The 13,886-nt window shown below is 47.5% G+C and overlaps 1 long non-coding RNA gene across 1 annotated transcript; it reads right to left on the minus strand.

Annotated features, from left to right (window-relative positions):
* Positions 1-3,668: 3,668 nt before the first annotated feature.
* On the minus strand, positions 3,669-12,994 carry LOC122493143. The gene is made up of 2 exons (XR_006299831.1): positions 12,961-12,994; positions 3,669-3,696 (listed from the first exon to the last, which is right to left on the minus strand). It is a non-coding gene; the product is annotated as an uncharacterized LOC122493143 (long non-coding RNA).
* Positions 12,995-13,886: the final 892 nt, after the last annotated feature.

A 13,886-nucleotide genomic window follows, 5' to 3' on the forward strand; every position in this document is an offset into this window, starting at 1 on the left:
TAGGGTTGTGGGTTCTGCCAGTAAACACCTAGGTCAGAGGGGGATGAACACCTACAAAAGAAGTTTCCCTAGAGCAGGGTGGCTAGGCTGCACTTTAAAATGGGTAGGATTTATTTTTAGTTATTTTTCTTCTATAATTTTATGAAAAAAAAAATGATTAGAGGGTGGGACATGTTCTGCCACAGAGGAGCAAAGCTACAGAGGCCTGGATCCATCTAAGGTTTGGGGGACAATAAAGAGGCCACTTGGTTAGAGGTTACTGATCACTGCTGGGCAGAGTGAGAAGGGCAGGAAGGTCTGGGTGCAGCAGGAGGTATGAGGCTGGAGGCCAGAGGAAAGGAACTGGATTGGGCTCATTGTAGGGACACTGAGGATCGAGTCTAAAGAATCAAATGAGAGTACCCAAGGAGATAGAAGAGGGCTACAGGGACAGGTGTGAACATGCCAAAGAAGCACTTCCCAGGGCATCAAAAATTTAACCAAGAGAGTAGAGGCAGACATGGGGTGATCACAGGCTTGAACTCTGAAGAGTTTGGAATAGGAGGTGGGGGTAAGGAAGGTCATTAGAGTCGGTGATTAAGAAGTCAGCAGAATGGTAGGGGCCAAAGTGAGTTGGTGGAGAAGAGATACGGGCAGCAAGGTAGACTATATAGGCTACCTTTGAAAAATACATGGAGGACTGGAGGCAGTCCATTATTTTGAAAAGCTACAGTGAAGCTTTGTTAGAGGTAGAGAAACAGATTTGTGGACAGAGGAGAAGCCGCCATTGGAGAGGAAGAGACTGGCATCACTAGAAAGACAACACTGGGAAGAACCAGTTATAGAAGGGAAAGGAAAGACATGGAAACAGCCTAAAAGGTCAAAGCCTCAGATGTGAAGAAAGGGGTGAGGTGAGGAACTCCACTTGGACCCAGGCTTTGATCTAAAAATAGTCATGATTGAGGTCAGCTTATTCAAGTAAAAGTGCCTGGGGTGGGGCTGGGCTGGAGGAACATAGAAGGTAATGGTGGAATCAAAGGAGTAGTCTAATGTCTAACATACTGCCCATTGGTGCCAGGACACAGTGGGGCTGGGCTGGGGTTTGTCTTGGGCAGGGTCTGAAGCTGTGCCTTTGGGAGCAGGATGGAGCAAGCCAGTCACAGTGTAACCATATTACAACCGTGTCAGGAGCCTAGAGGCCAGGACACCGTGAGGGCAGTGAGGGACCTTGCTAGAGGAACAGAGGGACAGCTGTCAGATCCTGACCTACGGGGGCTTGATGGAACAGCGGCAGCCATACAATGTGGGGGTCAAGGGCCTGGATTCAAATGTGAGGAGTTACTGTTACTCCTTTTAAGTGTCTGAGATGGATTCTGAGTGGAGAGAAAAATGTAAGGAGATGCATAAAGGGAGCATTGCTTTGTACTAAACACTGTTCTATATAAGTGAATTTAATCCTCACAAGCACCACCCCCCCCCATGAATTAGGTGCTGTTATTATTACCATTTCACAAATGAAGTTCAGAGAGGGAAAGTAGCTTGGCCAAGGTCACATAGCCGGTTGGTGGCAGAATTAGTATTTGAAAGATTTTTTCTGACTTGAGCGTCTATTTTCTGCTATGCCTTTTTATTAGCTGCTTACCAGGTAGGTGACCTTGGATAAGTTACTTGATTTCTCTCCTCACTTTCCACATAGAGAGTGCTACTTAAGGGGATGCCATTAATTGGTATTATTTTATTGTTGTCTTTGTCCCTTACTGCTTCTCAACAGAAACTGAAGACTTTGAGGAAAGTGAAGGAAGGTCCTGGGGCACAGGTCATTTAGAGAGGGTCAGGTAGTGGGGGAAAGGTAAAAGAATAGGATCCAGCCAGTGGTTCTCAACCAGGGACATTTTTTTTTTTAATTTTTTTTTTTTAACGTTTTATTTATTTTTGAGACAGAGAGAGACAGAGCATGAACGGGGGAGGGGCAGAGAGAGAGGGAGACACAGAATCGGAAGCAGGCTCCAGGCTCTGAGCCATCAGCCCAGAGCCCGACGCGGGGCTCGACTCACGGACCGTGAGATCGTGATTCAACCAGGGACATTTTTGTTACCAGAGTGGCCTGGAGGAGCTATTGGGTTTTGGCGTTTTGGTAGGCAGGACCCAGGAGTGTTAACAGTGGGCAGTCACACCCCACTTGAGAACATTCAGGAGAAACCCATCTGGGAAGGATGCTTTGAGGTTTAACTCAGAAGAGAAGCAGTGCCAGAGGTTGGAGCAGCTTGAGCAAGTGCCGGACGTTTGGAATGAACTTAGAGATATGTAGGGGCCTGGGAAGGATCAGACCCTGGTGGAAACAAGGCTCCCTAGAGGGGAAGGTGGAGAGGTCTGCAAAGGTAGGCTGGGGCCAAACCCCTTAAGGCCAGGCTAAGAGGTCTGGACACCGAGCCGGAGAGGTGGAGAGCTGTGTGGTTCTGGGTGAGGGGCAGGTTATATTTAGGAAGATACTCATGCAGCCAGGGAAGAGGTTAGGGAGAGTCTGGAGACTCGTTAGGGGATTGAGGCCAAACATTGGCAAGAAACAGCCATGAGCTGGACAGAGTTTGGGGTTGGAGTAAGTGGAAACACTAAGGAAACTCCCAGCATGGAGATGCATAAATGGAGAGTGGCTGGGGCTGGATCTGGCAGGCACTGATCTGGGAGGGAATTCTGGGAGAGGTGGGCTGGTTTGGGACCCACGTCTGGTGTTTGGGACATGGTGATTATGGTGGATTTAAGGTGATGATAGGGAGTCAGGAGGGAGATGTGAGGAGCCAGAGACACTATTCGAAGTCAGGACTCAAGTACAGATTTGGGAGTCAGTAATCCACATCTATTGAGGGCCGTTCCTGTGGGGTTGCTGGTTGAATTTGAAGTCCTACTTGCGGATACATTGGTCATGGGAGAGGATGTGAAGTGCTACAATCTTCAGATAGCCTGGCCCTCTCTGCGCATAAGGGAGGAAGAACTGCTGGGAGAGAGGCCAGGACACTAGGAGGCCAAGAGCTTCCTGGAGGCCTCACTAGTGCCAGGCTCCACAGAGAAAAGGCCCAGGGTCTGACTGCTTTCAGAGCAAGTGACTTCAAGACAGCAGCAGGGTGGAGGGCAGAGTCAGGCAATGGAGCCACTGAGGAAAGGGGGTGGTAGGTGAAGGTGGCTGGTGAGTTGGAGGTTTTGGAGTTCAAGAAGAGAGGGGCAGAACTGGGGTTCTGAAGGCAGGTTAAGAGGGTGTATTTGAGAGAGGCAGTGGTGAGGCTGATGGAGGGGAAGAAACCAGAAAGGAGGTTCCTCTATGACCTAAGGGGTTCCCAAGTAACTATCCTCAACTTAGGTACAAAGTAATGGATTTTTCCAGGCTCACTCCTCTGGCCTTTCTCTGCACACTCCCCAACCCCCAGTTTAGGCTATTTCCTCTGTTCTTCCTCAAGAAACACAGAAAAGAACAGGGAGCCCATGTCCCGTAACTATTCTGATTCATCTGGCTTTCCTACCCAGCCCTCCAGGCTCAGTGATTTCCTGCGCCTTCAGTCTTCCCTTCCCCAGGATACAGTTTGCTCCCATTAGGTGACCTGACCATAGAGTTTTTTCCTATTTGGAAAACCCCAACGCGTGTGGGCTTTTCAGGAAGCTTGTAGACCACCCTGCACTCTGCTCCCCCTTCCCCCATAATCTTCTGCTACTCCCATTCAGGCCAGACTTGCCCTTTATTGACGGTCAAGTTGATCACCTGTCCTTCTGGGAAGTGGTGCCCTGATCCCTCCCTCATCAGCTCTCTGGTGTCTGAGTCTGTCACCAGAGTTAGAAATCAGCACAAAATGTTGAAAACTCTCTTCTCTAGGATTCCTCCTCCAATTGGGCTCATTCAATTCTTATTGGTCTTTTCCTCTGTTGATTCTGCAGGTGGGGTTCCACTTAGGTAACTTTGCAGCATGTGCTCTGGTATCTTACTGTTTTGGAACCATTTTGCTTCTGTTGCATTGTGATATTCTAGAATGGAGCTAGAGATCACCTTGTACAGAAATTTTAAAGAATATATTTTTTAAAGCTTATTTGTTTATATTGACAGAGCAAATGGGGGAGAGGCAGAGAGAGAGGGAGAGAGAGAATTCCAATCAGACTTCACACTGTCAGTGCAGAGCCCAACACAGGGCTCGAACTCACGGACTGTGAGATCATGACCTGAGTTGAAACCAAGTCAGACACTCAACCGACTGAGCCACCCAGGCGCCCCTCAAAGAATATTTTAAACTTTAGATTCTTCAATTCTGAAAAAACATACACACAGCTAAAGGTAGAAGTGGCTTTTATCAGCAAACTTGCTCACCCTTGCCCCAGCCTTTGCCCACAGCAGCTTTGGATGCTCCTGAGAACCCCTAGAGTCCCACAGAACACATTTTGAAAGTCTGATGCCTTAATTTATAGGTGAAAAAACGGCCCAAAGAGATGAAGGGACTTGCCCAAGGTCACACAACAAGAACAAAAACTCAGGATTTTCTCAGATCCCTCCCAGTTCTAGCATTCTAGGACTTGTTAACTTCTAGCTGAGCTGTCTCTCTAGTGTTCTTTTATGTTCTGTGTTGATCATTCATTTACTTAGCAGATGTTTATTGAGCACCAACTGTGCACTGAGTACACAGGCCCTCTGGACTATTAGGTACCAGTCCTGGTAGTGAATGGAAGCAAAAGCAGTCACTGTCTGCCCTCATAGGGCTTTCAGTCTAGTGCCAGGGGTAGAAAAACTACATCTGTGGCAAGTACCACGAAGAAGATCAACAGTGTGAAAAGGAGGACTTGGAAGTGGTTATCAGTCCATTTGAGCTGCTTGAACAAATATACCATAGACTGGGTGGCTCATAAACAACAGAAATTTATTTCTCTCGGTTCCGGAGGCTGGGAAATCTAAGATCAAGGTACTAGCAGACTTGATGTGTAGTGAGGACGCAATTCCTGGATCGTGGGATGATCATTCTCACTGTGTCCTCACTTGGTGAAAGGAGAGAGGAGCTCTCAAGTCCCTTTTATAGGGACACTAATCCGATTCATGAGGGCTCTACCTTCATGACCTAATCACTTCTCAAAGGCCCCGCCTCCAAATACTATGACATTGGGGATTAGGTTTCAACATATGAATTTGGGGGGAACACAGACATTCAGTCTGTAGTAGCATGTGAGATTTAACCTAGTTAGAAAGTAACCTGGAAGCCAGAGCTAAAAGTAAACTGGGAGAATAGAGAACCGAAGTGTTCCAGGTGGAGGGAGCAGCATATGCAAAGCCCTGTGGCCGGAGGGAGCGAAGTTGGTGGGGGAACAAGCAAGGCTAGAGTGTAGTGTGGGAGGCGGGAATGTGGGCAGACAGGCGGCCGGCTCCGTATACCAACAAGGGCTGTTAAAGAGTGCTGGGGCTTTATTCGAGGATTAGATTGTTTCGAAAAGATGTCTCCAGTTGTAAAAGGTAACTGAATGCCCTGTCCCCAACCCTGTCTCAACTGACTTCCTTTCATTCCATCTCCTGTCTGTTTTTCTGACTTCAGTCACATGCTGCTTGGGGTGTTCTCAGCCGGTCTCGTGTCCACTTTTTGTGGCATATGCATTTCAGCTGTAAGGTGTACATGTGCATTTGGTGTGTGAGTGTGTTGCTACTGTATCATTTATTCATTCAATAAATATGAAGTTATTAAGTGCTGCTATGAGGCAGGCACTGTTCACTTGTCACTATGGGCAACCAACATGATGAGTGATAGTGTGTCTTTGTGTGTGATGTTGGTGCATTGTGTCATTACGCATGAGGGCTGTGTGTAAATGTGTTGGCCATATGCTCAAAATGACGGCCACCGTGGGTAACCATGTAAGGCTCCTCTAGGTGTCATTATGTGTGCCTATCATTTTGAGTGTTTTGTCTAACTTGATGTAATAACAGCAGGTGTGGCTGACGTTGTGGATGGTTCTGTGTGTGGCTGTGTGATGTGAATGTAAGACTGTGATGTGTCTGTGTGTCTGGGAGTGCAGCTTGGGAGACCTTGTCTCCTGCAGTAAATCTAGCGGAGAACAAGCTTCCTGAGACTGTTGGAGGCGCTCTCCACAGCCTCTGGGATGATTGGTGCAGGGAGTGGAGCCTCCCCCGCTGGCTGGAGCTGGAGGCAGAGGGGAGAGGAGGGCGCCTGGGCAGGCCTGGCTGGCCAGACAGGGCCAGATTAATAAAGCAGGACCTGGGAGAGGGCAGGCCAGGGCGGGTGGTTTTGGCAGGAGGCGGCTGAGATGAAAGTGGTCCGACTGGCGGGCAGGCAGGTGGCCTCTCCCCTGCCCTGTCAGCACTTTTTAATGTCCCCTCAGTTAGAACGTGTGGGAGGAGTGGGGTGAGGGAAGCTGGAGCTCACCTTTCCCAGGCCCTGGAGGAGGGGCTGGGGCAGCCAGGAGGTGGGGTGGGAGGAATGCGGTTCTAGGTGTAGCTGAGAGCAAGAGTCCCATGCCTCCTCTGTCCCCTCAGTGTGCCTGACCTCCAACTATCCAGGGAGGCAGGACTAGGAAGCAAATAGAGAAGCAGAAAACAGAGAGGGAATGAAAGGGGTGACTGAGACTGTGCGCCCGCACGTAGGTGACCGTACTGTCAGAGTAAGCATGCGAACCTGCCTAAACAGATGAGAGGAAGGCTGAGGTCATGAGAGTATGTGAGCAGGACTCTGTGTGTGTGTGTGTGTGTGTGTGTGTGTGTGTGTGTGTGTGTGTGTATGTGTTCAGCACTCTGCTTATGGGAATTGAAATCTTAAAACAGGAGGCTTGCTTCCTGGTGTGGCCTGTTGCTGGTGTGTGGCTTTGGATAGGTCATTTATCCTCCCTGAGCTTCGTCCCTTCATCTCTGAAGTAGGGATGAGGGTACCTGTTCCACAGGATGATTGTTGGGCTTAAATGGACTGAAATAAATGGTCAACTGTAAATCTCTTTATAAACGTGTGGTATCATTGTTAATAATTGCATGTGGGGCGTGTTGGGTGACTGTGTGTGATGGTGTGGGTGTGTCTAGGGGCCTGGATGTCTGTGTGTATCAGTTATAGTGGGTGTCTGGGTGAGAGTAGTAAGCGTGAACTCTGTTTATGATGAGTTTGTTGCAAGAGTGAATACACAGGTGTTAGATGCATGTTTGGTCCTTATAAGCAAAATATGTGGAAGTATCTGTGTGGATCCAAGAGTGGTCAGTGTCTTTGTGTGACCATGAATGCATGTGTTTGTCTGTGGGCGTCTGTATCGTTGTGTGTGTCTGATTTTGTGTCTCGAGGTGTATCTGAGTTGCTCTGGCACCTGAGATAGATGTTTGTGTCTTGGAGAGTGTGCTGGCTATGTGGGGGGGATATGTGGGGTGGGTTTAGTGGGTCTGTGCACCCTGTGTGCGTCTCTGAGTGTGTGTCCCAATGTGAATGTGGTTGAATGTGCCTTTGTCTTGGTCGTGTGAGTGTGATGGCGGTATGTGGTGCCTTGGTGTGTGTGTGTGTGTGCGTGCATGCGAGTGTGTGTTTGGTGAGCGGCTCTGCTGCCTTAAGCACCTTTCGAATACATTGGCCACAGCTCATTGAATCCTTTAACAATCTGACTCTGCTCTTCCTTCCCCGTTTTTTCTAATTCAGTTCCTCTTATTACAAAAATAAAAAATAAAGCGCTGCCCCTTTCCAGTGGCTGGCCCCGCGGAGCCCCCGCCTCGGGACCAGCCTCGTTTCACTCCATTTCGGAGAAAACGGGAAGTCGGTAATTTTAAAAAATATTTTCTACTTTATTTGGGATTTAATGTTCTTACAGAATCCTGCTGCCTCCCTCTGTCCCCCCTCCCCATCCACCCCCAGCCCCACATGCAAGAGGCGTAATGGCCCGTTCAGCATATTAGGGGAGCCAAGTGCGCGCCTGTGTGTGTATGTATGTGAGTGTGTACACACATACACACTTGGATAAAAACACACAGAGACCCACAGCAGACACACATAGGAATACACAGCAGTTCAAATGTATACTCACACATGAACTTGAACACCCTAGTACACAAACATCACACAAAGACAGAGACCCATCCCCGGACACTGTCACACTCTAAAGGGAAACACAAAAGCAGGAGCACTGTCAGGGTGACCCTCTGGATACAGAGAGCCAGACAGACTGAAAGAGGGGGAAGGACAGAGACGTATTTCCAGTGAGAGACTGGAAGCAACTTTTATGCCACAGAGGAGCATGAGTAGAGCAGTTCAGAGAACGAGAGGGGTTTGGTCGTCTCTGGGCCAGGCATCGCCCCTTTGTGCACGGGGACACCATACGGTCAAGAAGTGATGACTCAAGGTCATGCCGGGAGTCCAGACTAGGTGAGGGATTGGAAATAAGAACCTGTGCCACTTTCCTGTGCCCTGCTATTGGGGTCCCAAGGCGGTAAACTCTGTAAGTGTGTGTACGTGTGTGCCTTTGAAAGAAAGATGTGCTTTTCAACAGTACCAATTTAAGTGCCATACATGTATTAGGCTCAACAAATGTTTGCAGAGGCTGACAGAGCCAGAATGTGGCTGTGTATGTCTGTAAATGTAGACTTGAGAACTATGTGTACACACACATGGGAGCATCTATTGTGGTATATAAGCCTATGTAAGTGAGGCTGTGTGGACATGTCGATGCATAGACTGTAAGCCCAGTAGGGGCAGGAACTATGTATCCCCCTTGTATGCCCATCACCTTAGAAAGGGCTCGGCATGTAGTAAGTACCCAGTATATATTCATTCAAGAATGATGAATGAACAGAATCACTCTGGGGAGCTCAGATAGCTTAGGGAGGGCCTGACTACCAGTGGTAGACGTCATGAACAATCCAGCCTCTGGGAAGGACCTGGGAAGAGGGGATATTGTGCACCATGGGGTGGTAGGGTGAAAAACTCTGGTCCTGAGGTGTGTGCTTTGTTCAGAATGATGATTTCAAGAGTTTCAGACCATTCCATGGTGAAAAAAGGAAACGAGCTATCCGTTTGTTAAATATGGGACAGGTGAGGGATAGAACGGCAATATTGGGCAGAAACTCAAGATGGATGGATGAACAGAGACAGATAGACATACTGACTGAACACACAAACTGATTAATAGATTTATTTATAGACAGACCAAAAGACAAATAGAGACACGGATAAATAGATGTACAGGTAGGCACACAGACTGACGTGAATAGTCTGGCAGGCAGACGATCTCTAGGAGTGACTGACAGACCAACAGACAGGCAGACCAATCGATAGACAGATAGATGGACAGCTGATTGCACAGAGAAGATGGATGTATAGCTCAGAATACAGAATGGGCCTGTAGCCATGCTCCATATCCCATCTTCCTTCCTTGCTAATAGAACCCATGCTTTTGTTTGGTGTTTAGAGACCAAGTGCTTTGCAGGGGAGGGGTTGAACCCCTCCCTTGTCCCAGAGGTGAATCTCAGTCCAGGAAAATCATGGTAATTCCTTTCAACTTGCTAGGGATTGATTTAGGAATGACATGTCATAATTCTGAAACACTAAAATGTGGGAAGAGGTCTCTTAAGGAGACTTTGGAGAAATTTTATCTCACTTATAAAAGGGTCCAGGGAAGAGAAATGCCCTCTTTTCTCCTATTGGATCTTGGAATTCACTGTATTAAAATGCAACGTGCTGAGCAGCTGCAGCCTTTTTTAAAACCTTGAGGTTCCTCCAGAATCAAAAGCTGACATGACAAGGATGGCAGAGATGTGAAAAGAATCTGGGTGTTCAATGATACCACTGAGTTACATTAATTTAGGAACCTCCCTGCGCCCAAACTTCTTGTTATGCGAGGTAATATGTTTCTTATCATTTAAGCCGCTTTTGGTAGGGCCATCTGTTACTTGCAGCCAAATGCATCTTAATTGCTACACAAATCAACTGACAAATGAGACAAATACTGGAGAATTGAAGAGATACCTAAGTGGAGAGACTAACCAATAGAAAGACATACAGCTAGATGACCAAGAGACCAACAGTTAGACAATAAACAGATTCTTCAAACTGACACAGAGATAGGCAAGATGGTTTGTAGGTGGGTATGAAGTAAATAGACAAATGGACAGAGGTGAATTAGACAAATGAAATATGGACTGGAGCATGGTGGGATAAATGGGAGGACTGGCAGAGACATATGTAGACACACAGACCACAGACACCTCCAGAAAGTCTTCCCTGACCCACTCTGATTGGGTGTTCCCATGGCCATGTGTATAGAATACCATACCAGCCCTCACCCACTGTATGGTGAAATTGGTTTCCTTATCACTCTTCATGGTAAGTTGCAGGTCACAAGTTCCTTGAGGATAGGAATCACATCTTAGCCACCTTTAATATCCCCAGACTAGCACAGAGCTAAGCATACAGTAAGTGCTCAATAGCAATTTATTTATCAAATGAATGACTGAATGAACAGCTGTAGATGGGGGGGGGGGCGGTGGATGGAAGGAAGGGAGGAGAGGGAGGGAGGGAGAAAGGAAGAAAAAAAAGAAGGGATAACTAGTCCGTCAGGGGACCAGGGGAGTGGTAGAGATGACTTCACACAGATGCAGGCAGTTGGTGGCCCTTGGGGTATTCCTCCTGACTGTTAGAGCCTCCCTCCTCATTGTTGCCCTTCATCTCCTGCTGCCTAGTTATTCTTTCGGAAGCATTACTCTGAGCAAATGCCCATTGTTGAAGATGACTCAGCATGGCATTCAGAGTTCTCCACTATAGGCCCCAATTTACCCCTTCCAACTCCACTCCCACCCCTACAGGTCTTTCAAGACGGGTCACCTTCCTTGACAGGCCTGCAGTTTCCTGCTTCTCTACAAACCACATTCCACTTTTTTTTTTTAAGTTCATTTATTTATTTATTTTGAGAGAAGAGGGGAGGGGCAGAGAGAGAGGGGCTCTGTCAGCACAGAGCCCGATGTAGTGACATTATGACCCGAGCCTAAGTCAGACGCTTAACCGATTGGGCTACCCAGGTGTCCCCGCATTCCACTACTTTTAAAGCTGTACTTAGATGTTATCTGTTCCAGGAAACCTTCCCTGGTTTCCCCTTCCCAACTCAGACCCACATGCACCAAATATAAATATGCCCTTGTTTATGTACACACTGACCTCCAACTACAAATGTTGACACAAACACCAAGAAGTTCCACTGTCATATCTTGTGCTTTCTACCTGGGCTCTGGTCAGAGCCCAGGCTCCTCCAGGCTTATGAACAGGTCATCCCCAAGACCTTTCATATTCTCAGTTCCACTCTGTCCAAGCAGGCCCTGGTATATCCTTTGGGTTACCTGTTTCCTCACCCTTCCTCATTACTTTGCCCAGACAGTGATTCTTTCTTCCTCCCCCTTGCTGTCCTACCTCCCTACTTCTTCCTTAACATCAACAAGCTTCCTTGAGGACTTACTGTGTGCTGAGTATGCTCCTCCCACGCCCAGGGCACAGATCTGGAGCCAGGCTACCTGGGTTCTAATTCTGGCTCCACCTCTTCCTAGCTGTATGATCTCAGGCAAATTACTTATCTTCTCTGTCTCATTTCCTCATCTGCAAAATGAGGTTAATAATGGTACCCACCTCACAGAATTGTTGAAAGAATTGAGTTGGTATAGTAGGGTGCTTAGAATAGTGCCTAGCATATAGTCAGTACTATAGATGTAATAGTTATTATTCTATTATGCTTTGGCTCTGAGGATTCCAGATTATCAAGTATAGAGGAAGAGAACTGTTGGGTACTGAGTGGCCCCTGTGTGCAGAGGGTCTTATATGTGGCATCTCAATTAAAAAACAAAACAAAACAAAAATCCTTTTTAGAAGGGGTCATTACTGCATCTGTTCCATGGACAGGAAAATGAAGCTTTAGGTAGCTGATGTGACTTGCCCAAGGTCTCACCACCAACACAGAGAAGATTCAGGAGTTGAATTCAGATTTACTTGACTCCAAAGCTGTGCCTTTTCCAAAACACCATGCTGTTTCTTTGCTTTGAGGATCAGACTAGGAATTGAAGTTTGTACTCAAGGATGTGAGGTCTGAGAATGCTGGTGCTGTGAGGGTCTACATTATCTTGGCTGGGAGCAATTTAAGTACAAGTAATCCATTTTCATAGTGGTCATAGTATATGACAGAGTACTATACCCTTGTTGCCGTATATCCCTGCTTTGTGCCTTCTGAAATCAATGCTCGGGCTTCACAGTATGGTTTGGGGGTTTCTGGGGGGCAGTGGTCAGGGGAGTGCTGGAGGACAGCAGGAGTCACCAAATTAATGGCCCACCTGGGGCCAGGAAATGAATTATCTGGTTAAGAAGCCATGACCAGGTGGATCAATGGAGACAGAGGGTTTGTCACTTACTGCCCCGCATTCAAAGAGCTGCACCACTGGGGCTGAGGTTCATGGGGACTGCTGCCTTTCTCCTGTAGTGCCCCAGCCTCAGATCACTGAATCCTCAGGGAGCTCAGAGCCTAGTTGAGTCATAAGCACTAAAAGCTTCTCCAAGAAGCAGATTCTGAAATCAAGATTAATGTGCAAGGTGCTGTCAGGAAGCTCTAGGGATCAAAACCCGTGGGAGAAGAGGAAGGAATCAGGACTAGACAGAGCCGACCTTTTGTGGCACTCAAACTGGAATGGCCCTTCAACTTTTTCCAAACTTGAGGCCAGAGGGCTCAGCTCTTATGCCCCCACATTGATAGTCAGAGGGTGGGTAGCCCTAAGAAGCAGTCATGACCTTGGGCTAGGCAGCTGTCTTCAGCTGAGGCCATTCTCCAGCAGGAGCTAATGGGACTGTCTGATAGCACTCCCAGCAACTAGGGTAAGTTCCTCATTGAAGGGGATCTGGATGGTGCATGACACTGTCCGTCATGGGTGCCTACCCAACTGGGAAGGGTGAGGCACTCAAGAAAGCCTTCCTGTATGAGACAATACACGAGCCTTTAGGAGAATAAGTAGAGGGAAAAAACTAGGAAGGGGGTGTGTAGGGAAAAGGGGAGTTTCTGGTATATAGAATAGTACTGCTAAAACCTAAAGGCAATGCTGATGTAGAAGTAGGCAGAGCTCAGATCTGAAGGTCTGCATTGCTATGCTAAAGAATTTGAGTTTTTGTATTAAGAGGATGGGGAACCCTTAAGGATTTTAGGGCAATGTGTGATTCTAATTAAGATTTGTTTGCATTTTAGAATAATCTTGGCACTGTCCTTTACTAGCTGTGTTACTAACAAGTGACTTAACTTCTCTGTGCCTCAAGTCCCTTGTCTGTAAGATGGGGATAATAATTGTGCCTGCTGGTCAGAGTTGTAAGGATGATGTGAGACGGTGGGGGTGAGGCTGGCATGTGGCAAGCCTCAGGGAAGATGAACTACAGGCCAGCCTGGGCTGGGTGGAGACCAGTGGAAGCTGCATTGTGACAGCTTCTGCAGGTATTCAAGAAACCTATGGTGAGGGCATAGCTAAGACAGATGCAGCAGAGGTGGGGAAGAAGAGGCCAGTTTAAAAGTTTTTAAGAGGCGGGGCGCTTGGGTAGCTCAGTTGATTGAACATCAGACTCTTGATTTTGGCTCCGGTTATGATCCCAGGATCGTGGGATCAAGCCCCGTATGGGCTCTGCACTGAGTGTGGAGCCTGCTTGCGATTCATTCATTCATTCATTCTCTCTCTCTCTCTCTCTCTCTCTCTCTCTCTCTCTCTCACTGTCTCTTGCTCCCTCTCCCTCTCCCCCCTGTCTGCTCCTCTCCCCTGCTTGCATTCTCTCTCTTTCTAAAAAACAAAATTAAATTAAAAAATATAAATATATAAAAGCTTTTAAGAGGCCAAATTCACAGGATTTAGTGATGGTGTGGATGAAAGAGGTGATGAAAAAGATGGCATTCACAGTGACTCCCAGGCTTCT

The sequence above is a fragment of the Prionailurus bengalensis genome, chromosome D2 (genome assembly GCF_016509475.1).
Source record: "Prionailurus bengalensis isolate Pbe53 chromosome D2, Fcat_Pben_1.1_paternal_pri, whole genome shotgun sequence".
In the NCBI taxonomy this organism is placed as follows: Eukaryota; Metazoa; Chordata; class Mammalia; order Carnivora; family Felidae; genus Prionailurus; species Prionailurus bengalensis.